We start from the raw sequence: 13,972 nt of genomic DNA, 5'->3' as shown, positions 1-13,972 counted from the left end.
CCTGAGAACAGGTGAAGAGGAGCACGAGGAGCAAGGTGAAAAGGGGGGAGACAGACTTGTGGCATGCCTCAAAGGCAAATGTGGTTCAGACGAAAAAAAAAAATACGCAGAAAGAGAGACATTTTGGCGTGCCAAAGCTAAAAAAGTGCAAAAAGAATACCGAAAAAAAGAAGTACTGGAACTTTGTTAGCTCACCTCTTTAACACGTAAGCGACAATTACCGGGCTGCATTTGCAGTTGCCAAGATACAGATACATATCAGCAACAGCCAGGAATATGGGAGGGAAAAAAATCAACCCGTGAGTCATAAATTCGCTTCGACGCCTCCACGTTTTATATGTATATATATTCATATATATTTATACATTTTTTTGTTTTAGCTTTGCATACTCCGCCGACAAAAAAAGGGGGGAGGTACGACAGCCCGCCAGACGGGAGGCGCTTTGGTGATAATGTATGCGGCGTGGCTTACACATTGTATCTGCGAGATACAAAACAATTAAAGGCAGCCGGCAATCGCTTTAATTGTGATTTTATGCAAATATTTGCCGAGCCCCGAGATTCTTAAAGGTATTACTCCCATACTCTCTACAGATTGAATTAAATTGCCAAACGCGAGCTTTATGCAATATTTATACGGCTCCGACGAGCTCCCATCCTTTGCTGACTCACTTTTGGATATTGTGTGTATATGTATGTATATATATTTTTTTTTGGTGCTCAAATATTTGCCCCATGAAATCAACTTGTGTGTTTGGTTGTATCTGTATCTGGTTTCTACTCGGTGTAGCCTCCCTCCAACTTTTGCAGCACTTGCAATTTAGTTGAAATTGTCTTCAAAGGAACATAACAATAGCTAGCTGCGAAACTGCCCCCACATCTTCTAAAACTTTGGGTTTGCTGCAGTTGCAGATTGCAGATTGCAAATTGCAGTCTGTGATCAAGTTGCAAAAGGCGCTTATCCTTTGACAGAAAAGTGTCGGGAAAAGACAGCTGTCTGATAAGGCAAAGAATTTGAGAACTCAACAGCTCGTTTTCCTCATGAAAGCAGTTGAAACAATAGTGCTTTTAATAATTTCGATTGTTAAAAGTTAAGTACAAAAGTTAATTGGCCTTCAAGTTACTGAAAAAATATAATTTCAAAGTGTTAACTCTATAATACTGTTAGGAATCTCCATTTTTTTCTAGCTTTAGCCTCAAATATCCAAATAAAAGCTTTTGTTTCTCCATTCCAGTTGAACTTGCTTAAATTTTTGTTCAAAATTTCGTTTGTTCTTTGCTCTCGACATTTTTGTTGGTAAGCTACACATTTTCTTTTCTATTTCTTTTGGGTTTTGAAGCTCGGACGGAATATTTGGCAATTTAATTAAAGTGCTCAGTTATTTCTGGTTACGAAGGCAATCCGGGTGGTCCACCTGACTGGAGTTTTGTCCACAATTGGCCAGCTCCAGGCGGACAGGTCTGCAATTACATCCAGTGGCCAGGCCACAAACTAAACAAATATTTTCCACACGAAAAGGATGAATTTTTGCATTTCTGTTAAAGCCACAAAAGAAATAACCTAAACTCCTTTCCAGAGTTAAAAATTATCCCATTTTTGTGTGAATATTTTCATAGCTCGACATGTGTCCAGCATGCGAAATAATTAAAGTAAATATATCCTGTTTTTCCTGCCACTGACTTTGCGACCTAAAATGGCTTCAAGAATGAAATGAATTTCCCTTCAATTTCGTTAAGGCATAAAGGGTGATGGGTGAATGCCTGGTCAGGGCAATAAAACATATCAAGTTGTCACTAGTATGACACTGATTGAAATTATAAACTGTCACCAGCAGGGACGACATTCCTCTAAAATACATAGATGCATGGATGTTCACGGAGTGGGTGTCGTCCCATGTATATTATTTGAGATTTTTGCATACAAATTATGCCAAAAGTCTGTCTGTGGCAGCAGGGAATGTATTCCAAATATTTGCCCGGTGAAAGTGTTTACAATATATGGAGCAGAGAGAGAGGAGAAAGCAGAGCAGGAGCCATGGCAGGACATGGTTGGATGAATTTTTTTTCGGATACCCAGGACATAGTTTTAGCCTGCTGCTGTGCGATAGAAAAAATATTGTTGCGCATTAAGTCTGGCTTGCAGGGATAGTTGGCAGTTTTAGTCCCCAGTTCCAGATGCACTAGAGTCCTTGCTCACACACATATATACACGTACCCAGCAAGTCCTGAAAACTTTTAATTTGTGCGTAGCTAGGAGAAAGTATATGAAAAATGGCACGAAAACAAAAGTTCCCTTTTAAACGGGGAGTCCTGGTCTTGGTAGCCCGTAATTGAGGCAAACTGTGAAATACGAGTACATAAAGATGCTGCAAAAGCAGGCCAAACAAATTAAAAAGGCTTGAGCAAGAGGGGGGCACATTGGGGCAGATCAGGACACAGGGATTGAAAGATAATTACGTGAGTGCGTCAAAGCCAAGAAGCTGGCTGGTAATCACTGAAGCTTATAATATCCTTTGGGTAAGAAAATAAGTTATGACATTTATTAACCTTGCAGTTTATTTATATTCTCTGAGTACATACAATCTTTTAGCATTCCCTTATTTAATTATGTTTTTAACTATGCAAGTTTAAAGTAAGAATATTTTAACAAAAAGATCACGAGTCATAAATCTGTTAAATTTTGCTACATAAGGTTAAACAATAAACCTAAATGTTTGCGGCATTTAAAGTGCTTTCAAGATTTTAGATAACAGCTAACCTAGGTGTATTTTTTAAGTACAAAACTTAATAGCTTTGCTAACAATTTTTTACTACTACACTCCTCTTAAACTTAGTTATTTAAACAGATACTTACAAGTAAAAAAGCTGAAAAAAAACTTAACCAGATAACTCGATAGACAAACAAGTAACATTGCTAGGGGAAAACTTTAAATAAAGTCAGTACCTCTGGGAAAACCCCAATGGGGATTTGGGAAAATTCTAATTAGCATGCTCAATCGAATTTCTCTCTCTCTCTCCCTTTCCCATATTGATTAGTTGAATAAATAACCAACAAAGACCAAAATGTTCAACATTGAACATTAAGCAAATCATTTTTCCGCAAAAAAGGAGTCCTGAATGAGGCAAAAAAGGGTTAAAAGCAAATAAACTAAATTTCAATTAGTGAGTGCCGCCCATAAAAAAGGCGGGGCAAAGTCAAAGCAGAGAAGGAAAAAAAAACTACTTTTCTATATAGTATTCCTTCAAAGTTGGCTTCGGCTTAAAGTTGACAATTAAAAACTTTTTCGGAGCTTTCTGTGTTTCTGGCTGGTTTCTCCATTGTTGTTGTTTCGCCTTTACTATCAGTTGCTGTTCTGCTGCTTCGTCTTCTGGTCTAAATGAGTTTTTTCTTCTTTTTTTTGTCTTTTTTTGCCAACATAGAGAGACAAAGTTTGCCAAACGCAAAACTGTGCAAATTAGTTTAGTTTTCTGGTATTTTGTTGTCGAGTTCTTCACTAGCTCTGTCTTTGGCAATGATTTAAATTTTCTAGGTTCTAAAATCAAATCGGTGTTGTGACCAATGAAGCATAGCAAAGAAAAAATAAGACAATCAAATCTCTAGATTCGGAATTTATCCATTAAATATTTACATTTTTAATAAGGTTTAAGGCTGTGACAAATTTGTTTTTATTTTAATATCCAAGAGAATGCTTCTGTGTGTATTTTGGAAAGAGATTTGGGTGATGGAATAAATATTTTTTATGGATTTTAAATTTCTTTAGAAATTGTATTAAATATTTTTTGTGAAATTAGAAAGGATTTCTTGTCCAAATGTGGAAAAGTTCTTTAAGAACAAATCTAGAATGATTGACTTGAGGCATTGGGATATAAAGTGCAATTCAGACAAAAAATATAAAATATGAGTCTAAAAATCTTTTGATTTTTAAGACAAGCCTCTTTTAGTTTTTATTTTAAATGTGTTTTCCATTTTTATTATTTATTTTATGTAATGTTATAAAAGAAAATGCCCGAGTTAATGTCTTTATGTATAGTCCATTTATTTATTGGGAAATAAAAATTTTTTGAGGATAAAGTAGAGAAGGTTTGTATTGTTCATTTCTTTTTTTAACTTCTTTATGGATATTTGGAATTATAAAAAACATTATCTCTACATTGGTAGTAAAAGTTGAAACAATAAATAGAACTGTAACCTTTGGAAAGGGTTTCATTTCTGGTTTATAATGTCGATTTCAACATGTCAAGATTCAATCCAGAATGATTGTATTATTTATGATGAATATATATAAAATTTCTGTTGAAAATTATTTAGATTTTTTAGAGGCATATAGCATAGATTGTTTTCTTACATTTATGTTCTAAGATCTAAGTTCTAAGATTGTTAAATAGTCTGTAATTGTTCTAGATGTTCTATAGATTTTATATAATAAAACATAAAGAACTATTTATAGATCTTCCATAGGGAGGTGAATAAAAATATTAAGGAAAATTTTTATATCTCTCTTAAGAAACACTTTCCAAAATACCTTATGTTATTTACATATATTAAAACTATTTATTAAAACATAAAAATATTCATACACAACATAAAAAAATATCGTCCAATTTAATAGTTATTTTCGCAGTGTGATTGGCGAAATTGAAGAATGCTTCAACAAGTTGTTGGGATTTTATTTTTTTCGGTGAGATTGTGAGGGGGCGGGAGGGGGCTTAGGGGTGTGTGGATTCTCCGATCAAATTAAACATTTTTTTGTTGTTCGAACTTTTTACAAGCGACAAAAGCCAGTTTGTGACGGCGACGTTGACGACGACGTTGAAGCTGGCAGAGAAAGCCGCGACATGTGGGCGGCAGACACAGACACACACACAAGACCTCACACCCACACACGGATAGTCGCATACCAATGCAGAACTCACCTCGGCTAAAACGCTGCGACTGCGCTGCTACTGCGGCTCCAAACTGGTTTTTATATGCGATATGCTATATCTATATCATATATATATATATATTGTGTGTATATATATATGTATGATTTCTGGCTTAGCTTCTCTTCTCCGCTGCTCGTCGATATGTGCGCCTGTTTATATGTATTTGTGTTGCTTTCGGTGTTTCTCTTCTTTATTTTTCCAATATATATATCTGTATATATATGTTTTTTTTTATGGCGTTGCGAAACACTCGAGTCGGCTGTTGTTGTTGTTGTTGTTGGGTTCTTTTAACCCATATGAGACAAGCATTCAATTAGGCCCCACAATTGGCCAGCAAACAAAAGAAATCACACAAATAAACACTGTATATCACCCATACGCACGGGCATATCCCACACACACACACGTACACAGGTTAACCTGTGCGCTTCACTTGCCGCGCGCGCTTTTCTTTCGGCTTTTCTTCGCTTTTATATTTTTCTTTTATTTTCCAAGACGGGGAACAGAGCCTGTGGGTGGCGGGCGGCAGCCTTCGCGGACTTGGAACGGACCGACGAGCGGTAAACCTAAAGTTCGAGCTTCGTAGCGTGTTTAGCGGGCGATTTGACTCGACGCAGCGACGCACATCCGCACAGCACACGGTTTATAAACAAAATGAATGGGAATCTGAAACTATATCTGAATCTGAAGCCGAGCGCCAATGCCAGCAGAGGCGAACGCAGAGGCGGCAAGTGTGGCCCCCCACAATGACAGCCGGCTCCAAGCGAGCTTGCTTCGAGCTTGCAACTCAAACATGTTGGATGTTCGAATTGAGAGTGGGTGGTAGAGTGGGAGTTCTTTTGCCTAGAACAAGAAAATTGGTTGAAGTTTACCAATGCAAGCAGAGTATCCTAAACTAACGTATTTTAATTATTTAAAGACTTACATTAATAAACTTTAAGGAACACAAAAAGCATCATACATTGCAGATAAAACTGAAGATACAACTCAGAAATAAATCAATTTAAGAACTTTTTAACTTAAAGTTAGTATAAAATATTGAGGATGAGTATAAAAGTTATCAAGAAATGTACAGAAATCCTCTCTCTCTCTCTCTCTCTCTCTCTCTTTCGTCCTTTCTATATCTATGTATATAGATCTATCTCTAGAGATATAAATTTCTCTCTATCTGTCCCTTTCTCTCTCTCTCTCCCTCATTCTTGAGATATTTCTTTCTCTCTCGCTTTCACTCTCACTTTCTCTATTCTCTTTAATGGGGGGACTATAAATAGAGGTACTCCCGTCGCACCGCCCTCAGTCTGTCCGTGGCCTCCCCACTGTTAACATCTATATTAAAAATTGTTATGATAGGTTGCCCTTTGACCTTGAAAATATCACCTGATCAATGTAATACCTCTGGATAAACAGGAAGAAACTTTCTCTCGATTATATCATAAAAGGCCTTACTGAAGTCATCAAGAATATAGTTCTACACTGAGAGGTAAGTCTTAGTTCTAGAATCAACTGTGATAGATATGCATTTATGATTTTTGAAAAACTTTGATTTACCCCAAAAATAAGTTTATAAACATAAATGTATATTCTTTTATTTATAACTTTGGGGATATGATATAGTGTGACAACATTTGTAACACACCTCGCTGTTGTGTTAGGTTCCAACCAACCTGTTCGAGTTCGTTGCGCTGCATTCGCGGAGTCGAGCCGCAACACACTGCTGAACTCCATTGCAGACAAACAAACACCCATAATTCATGGTATAAATAAATACGAAGACTTAAGAACGACTGCGATCGAACCTATTTTAAGTAAACGGAAAAACACAACTTCTTTAAGCATAGAAAGCTTTCCCTTTCGATTTTCCTTGTTGCCTCCAAGACGGACATTCGTCCCATTTACATTTCATTTTCATTTTTCTTCGCTGCTTGATTTGTTTGTTGATGTCTTGTCACGAAGCTTAATTATATTTTTTCCCTTTTCATTGTTTTTCTTTGCTGCTGCTGCTGCTGCTGCTGTCACCGATGATGTTGTTGTTGTTGCTGTCGCTGCCTTCGTCACTAAGTCAATTTTAAGGTTTATTTGAATTCCATATTTTTTTATTTTCCTAGTTGTTTTTTATATTTACTTTTTTCCGCGTGTTGTTGCTTTTTGCTGTCGTTGATATTTTTAGTGTTTTATGCAAATTTTTAAGACGCTATAGCTCAGTCTCTCTATCTCTCTTTTTTATGCTTTCTATCTCTCTCAGTCTTGCTCGGCAACATAGTTGCTAATGAGACAGTCTTTATGCTTGGCCACACTTATTGGTTTACAAAGTTTTTCCAATGCTTTTCCCAACGTCTGTTGGGCCTGTTGCTTGTGCTGCTTCTGCTTGTGTGTCTGTGTGTGTGTAATGTGTGTTTGTTGCAAAACTAATAACAAATTAATTTTGATTTGAATTATACATGCTCGGCTTAACACTCACACACACGAGAAAATGCATCGCATACAAACACACACACACACGCACGAACAAATTAGCATTTTCGACTGGGATAAGCTGATTTAACCCGGAATATGCAATTACCGCACTCAGTATTCCGCTTTGGATCGAAATCGAATTCAACTCGGAATCTCAATTCACATATATCTCTGGCAGATTCGCCATGATAAGTCTTACCTAACCTGGAATGTCCTTAACTCACAGAGTCTGGCAATAAACTGAACTTAGAACAGGAATTATAAACTTTGATAGTTCCTTAAATACATATATGTATATATCTGTGGTTAATTAGTAAATATATTGGGAATATATTATTGTATTTCCAAATGGAAAAAATATTATTGTTTAGATTATATTATATTATTAAGATATATTGTTAGAGTCAAAAACAGTTTTAAACCGAAGCGTCAAATAAGTAATCTAAGCTTTTTCTATTATTATAGTAGTAATCCTTATTAAAAATGTAATTATCAAAATGTAAGCATGACTTAAAAATTCTGGATAATAAGCACTTTAAAACTTGGAACTTGTAAATTTCAAACTCAAAAAGACAATTCAAACTTTTTTGAATATATTAAAGCAAACGTTGTTTCTAGTTTTGCTAAGTTTGTGACATAAAAGTTAAACAGCAGATCGAAATTGTTCTTTGATCCACTACCAACTGTCTATTTTGGATTATAAAATATCCTATATCTGTATCTGAAACAGCCATAAAAAGCAGACTGTCAAGAACTCTAAGCTTTTTCTATTATTCTAGTAGTTATCCTTCTTAAAAATGTAATCATTAGCAAGTATGTACATATGACAAAAATAAATGTGTAGAAAATACTCCCAACACAAAAAGACAATTTAAACTTTTTTGAATACATTACAGCAAACTTAGTTCGATACACAGAAGTTCAACTGTATCTTTATATAGTAAGAAGATACACTCGAAATCGGTCTTTGATCGAATATCAACTGCCTTAATTTAGACTTATCTATTTTAAGCCTCTTTTTGCAGCAAGTTTGGTGTCTTTAGCAGCAGGCAATCAGCAAAGACAAGAGGTCTATGAAAGGAGGGGATGTCAGGTGAAAGGAGTAAGTCTCGGTACCCCTTACCCGCAAGCCAGGATCCTTTCTGTGCCGTTAATGATGATGCCACACACGTGTCTCCTTCTCCTCCACGGTGCGACTGTGTGTGAGTGTGTGTGTGTGTACGAGTTGGATGCGAGTTGGCTGCAGCTGGGATCCAGCAGGATGCACTCATGCAGCTTGATTGGCCTCCTCGTTTAACCAGCTTCAATCCAGCAACGTTCCTCGTTTCTCTTCCGTTCCGCATCCCCATCGCCCAGTCAAAGGCAAAAGGAGCAGCTCCTGTTAGGAATTGAGTGAGTGAGTGAGTAAGAGAGGGGAAACAAAACATCCGGTACCATATTTTTCATCATTCTCCTCGTTTGGGGCCAAATAAATGGGTTAGTATTACCAAGGACACCTGACAGCACCGACCGGAAGGTAGAAAACTTAGACATTAAAATTGCAATAGTAGGCATGGCAACTTACCCAGGAAAAAGAAGAAAATATAATAATAATTGTAATGGAAACGGTGGCAGAAGAAAAACGATGACACAGTAAGTGGAGTTTTAAATGAAGGTACTTCCTTAATTGAAAACTCAAAGAAGAAAGGGTTAAGTAGTTAAAAAGTAATTAATAAAAGTTGAAAAAATAACTGTTAGGATGGTTGAAGGATGATATTAAGCTACAAAGATGACAGGATGAGCGAAATAAGAAATTATATCAAATAAAATGAAGGAACAGGTAAATAATACTTAAATATAAACGTAAACGAAATATGGATAATTTAAGAACACTCTTATAAAATTTATAAGGACTTCTTTCTTTTCTTTCAATGAAAATGTTATATACTCCATAAGGACTTCTTTATCTCTCTACTCTTTTAATAACTCAGGAATAGGAATACATTTTAAAAGATGACTCAACCAAATAGAAAGAATGATTTAATACTTTATAATTTGTTTAAGTAAATTCTATTCTTTTATACTCGTTTTATTACAGATAGTTGATTCCCCTGTTATAATGACCCCCTTTCAAACGTGAAAATCCAACATTTTTGACAAAACATTGGACCAATCTCTAGGCTGTTAATCCATGGATCTGTGAAAACTTCTCCCATTTACCGAAACATTTAAATTAGCTGCCATTATTTATGGACACTGTCCAGAACTCCACCGCTGCATGTCACCCTCCACAATGGCCTCCCCGATGTCGCACATTTGTGGGCTAATTAGTTGGCCCACAGCTGAAAGCCAAGTATTGGTATTGGTATAGTGCCGGCTAACTGATAAGGACCCCAGGACGCAATCCCCCATCATCATCAATGATGGCGCCGCAGCTGTCAGTGCAGGCTGGGGCCATGATTTATGCCTGTATTTTTGCGAAAAGGGGAGAGGGGAGTATCCCCTGTTAAAATAAACATTCACGGAGCAACTCCACTACTGAACCAAAAACCAGACAAAGCCAAACAAAACTATTGCTAATGAGGTCCGCAGTGCGCGGTTCAAATAAATTCAGCGGGAATCCCCTTCCCCCAACACACACACACGCATTCGTCCTTTGGCCGAAAGCTTACCCCTTTTCCACCCGGCCAAAAGGCTCTCCGCTAATGACCAAAAGCGGATTTCGCATTGCAGGCAATTATTATTCCTTGTTCTCCCCTTCTTTTATTATTTTTTAAAGCATAAATTAAGCTAAGCCGCTCAAGTGGCGACCCCACAAAGCACCCAACATCCCCCCCATTCACCTTTTACCCACAAAAAAAAACAAATACAACAAAATAAAACCTAAAACTCCCCCGTTAAAAGTAAGTAAAACTCGGTGAAGCGTTTCAGTTTTGTACGTTTCTTGATTCCCAGCTAATGCGAGGATATCAAATTTAATTTTGCGTAATTAATGTCACCCAAAAAACTTCCACTTTTAGCCCATGGGGCCAGGTTTGACCAAGGTCCGAAACATGACTAAAAGAAAATTCATTAATATGATTTAGGCCCACAGGATAAACAACAACAACAAGGACAAGGACAGCAAAGGCTCGGAGACCTAAAACAGTCCAAAATAAACCGAAAAACAACAACGGAAAATAACCAAAAAAAAAAAAAATGATTTTGTATTTATGTTTTGGGTCCCCTTGTCGTGCATGACTGAGCCAAGGAATCCAAGAATTCACAGGACTAAAACCCTTTTGCCAGCGTTTGCTGAAAAAAATCTACAAAATGGAGGACCAAAAGGAGCAGAGGAGTAGGATCCTACCAAAGTGAGAAGCAAAAAAACTGGGAAAGTTTGTCACCTACAGGTCGTTAGGAGTTGCACAATTTTGGGGAAACTCCTGGACATATACCCTTACAAAAGAAAAACATATCAAATTAAATGACTTAAGACAACTTTACTAACATTTTCTATTAAGATCTCGTAAGAGTATGTTTTAAGCAAATATATACCACAAAAGATGGTTGGTATAAAACATATGCTGAGGCTTTAAGAATTTATAATATTTGTTACTGACTTTAACATAAACGTAAATATTTAAATACATATTAGTTTACGTGAAGCCAAGGCCAAACTGTAAACATAGTGAATTCCGGAGCACGGACTCCACCTGGCTCCCTTTTTACGCGAAGTTGGGATTTTAATCAGCACATGGCATGCATCCTGTGCGTCGTCCTGTCCTTGTTGTTTGTTGTTTTGCTGTTTGGCTATCTATGCGCTCAACTGCGAATATTGCCTGCTGTGGGGGGCCAAGGACTGAGACTGAAGCTCGCTTTTCTCATTTTGCGTTCCCTCGAAGCCTTTGTTTATTTGCATTGGCTGCGGCGATGGATTTATGAGGGAAGCCATTGAACTTGCTCTTTGCTATCGCTCACTCCACCTTAACCCACAACCTCCACCTCCAATCCCAACCTCTTGGCAGACTGAATCGAGGCGAGGGTGTGCGTTGGTAACACAAATATGCCAAAGGCACGCATATAGCCTAAGCTACTCGCCGAGTTGGTCACGATACTCCCCATCCAGATCCACATCCACATCCACATCCACATCCACATCCAGTCACGCCCACTGGCACGCCTTCTTACACACTCTAGCTCCTGGACAAATGCCCGTTCCAGTCGCTTTTCGGCCAACGCGACCCTTTTAGCCTGGCCAATTTTGACATTTGCGTTTTGACGCACACGGCGTATACGCAATGCCTGACTCTGACTCTTGAAGGCTGGTTGGTATTGAGGCTCACGCTGCTGAGCCACGTGACCAGAAAATTGCCATCGCTTTTCCTAACGCTGTTGTATCCCTTTACCTCTTTGTTGGTCAAAGTTTCCAATAGCTTAACAGGATTCTAAATGTAGACGCTGAGATGTTATAACACATGTTCGTTTTAACGATACACCACGTTCCATAAGGAACAGTATTTTAAAGAATTGTTATATTTAAAATGAAATAATTTTGGAAACTTGAAAATTCCAAGGAATAGTCAGATGCCTGATACACAGTGTAGAGTCATTTTCGACCATATATATCTTATATATTCATGATTAATAACTGTTAACTGTAACTAGTTTGTATGTGCAAATAAGTTTCTCCATAAAATATTTATGTTTCTATCTTAGATTTGCTCTACAAAATGACAAGCTAAGAGTACTTTGCCTTAAACCTAAGCTATTTATTCAAAACCTTTAAGTATCTGAGTCAAACTTTGACGTAATCTGTCGTTTGATGGACTCACGTTTAAGCCAGATAAATAAAGTTATGCTTCGGGATATCAACAACATATTGCTGCTCCATATGTTATACGGTGTCTCTCATATTGCACTGCTCAACTGTCATCCGATTATGAAACGCACTTTATGTACATAGATGCGTGCGATTTCTCATATTTCATGGCTTGACCTCTATTCCTTTCTGCCAGTGCTATAAATTGTTTGTTCCTGCTTAAGCTTTGTTTGCTGTTGCTTTTGTATACATTTTTATGACCCAAAATGTTGGCACGTATACGTGAGGTTCTGGGGCAGAGCCAGAGCCAGCCAGCATTCCTTCTAATACTATAACCAATATAAATGTCATTTATGTTTTGGACACTTTTTGGTAGCAGAGCCGTGGGGGTGAAGCGGTGGCTAGATTTCGGTGGCATAAAGGGAAGGAGGGCCATAGAGGACCCTTGGAGTGGTGCAGAAAAAATATATGTACATATATAGAGGAGTGGTAGAGAGAGTGAAATTCTGTCATGGTCAGCGATACAAAAACCGCAGAGAATCGAGTTTTAGAGATGCGGAAGGAAGGAAGGAAGGAAGGGGAATCAACAACTACACGTGCACTTGAAAAGCACAGACACACACACACGCACACAGCCAGGATATATGCAGGATGCACAGAGTATCTGTATGCCCAAATCCAAGTGTATTTCAATCCCTATCTCCGTTCGTGTACAAATGCTGCGGTGGAGTGCGATAAGCATCACATTCCCCATATATACACATACATATGAAAGAATGATAGCACCACTTAGTGGCACTTAAGGATATGCAAAAGCTGTAAGGACTTCCGCTTGCGTCCCGCTCAGGATACACCAGCAGTGTCGGTTGAGTCCTGGCTTCAGCTGGTGGTTGCCTTGTGGCCTGAAGGAGCTTTCAGGATTTAGAGTTTATTTGCATTTAGAAATGGGATAGAATCTTCCATCAGGATTTAATTTAATTAGGTCTAGAACTTATGATCACTATAGTTGCAGACTTTTATACTTAAGTTTATTATTTAGTGTCCTTTATATCCATATTTTACAGTTCATATTAGTTTATTTTTCTTTAAGCAAACTAAAGCAGACAGGCAAATCTGTTTTCAATTTAGTTGCAGGCCATTTAACAAATGCAAACATCAAATCAAATCAGTTACTTGACGTCTGACACTCGTTAAACTCATCCAAACACTTCAGACACAATATTAATGGGCAGGGAAATGCCGGCTCATTCATCTCAGCTTTTCCATTTCCCGCCAAGTGGGAGAAGACAGTCTTCCATTTACTCAAAGTGAACTCCGCCTGACTGGCAGCCTACAACGACCCCATTCTTCGTCCTTCCACCCATCCTGCACAGCTCCTTTCCAACTTCCGGTCTCCCGCGGAAACCTCCTTCCTTCTGCTCTTAAGCACACGCTCACCCCCGCCCCCCTGCAGTTGGCAATAAAAGCGGAAGGCGTCACTTTCAAAATGGCGTCATGCTGCTTTGAGCTTTGTTTCCCGCCCTACGGCCCCAACTTTTTATACATTTTTATTTATGCCCTTTCGGAGCTTCACTCTTATTATTGCATTAGCTCAAGAGGGGCGCTTGGCGGGGATCCTTGTTCATTTTGTTATTTGTCGTTTTCCATGTTATTTTATATTATCTTTATATGAATTGCGGTTCCACCGAACGAAGGAACAACCCTTCTCAGTTTTCCTCCGGTATTATTATTATTTTTATTATTATGCATGTCGCGTGTGCTGCCGCAAAGACAGAAAACAATATTTATTTATTTCAACCCTTTTCCGACTCC

General features: G+C 37.9%; 1 protein-coding gene across 1 annotated transcript in view; it reads right to left on the bottom strand.

Moving 5' to 3' along the window:
- The window catches only part of LOC110188324 (trophoblast glycoprotein), a 52,827-nt gene extending 47,153 nt beyond the window's left edge, over positions 1-5,674 (bottom strand). Inside the window, exon 1 of the mRNA XM_020958032.2 lies at positions 4,915-5,674. The gene's annotated coding sequence lies outside the window, so the exon portion shown is untranslated. The remainder of the gene's footprint in view (positions 1-4,914) is intronic.
- Positions 5,675-13,972: the final 8,298 nt, after the last annotated feature.

Source organism: Drosophila serrata, unplaced genomic scaffold (assembly GCF_035046125.1).
Source record: "Drosophila serrata isolate PLE 108 unplaced genomic scaffold, ASM3504612v1 contig_241, whole genome shotgun sequence".
Taxonomy (NCBI): Eukaryota; Metazoa; Arthropoda; class Insecta; order Diptera; family Drosophilidae; genus Drosophila; species Drosophila serrata.
The sequence above is the reverse complement of the archived record's forward strand: the minus strand, read 5'-3'. Positions and strand labels throughout refer to the sequence as shown.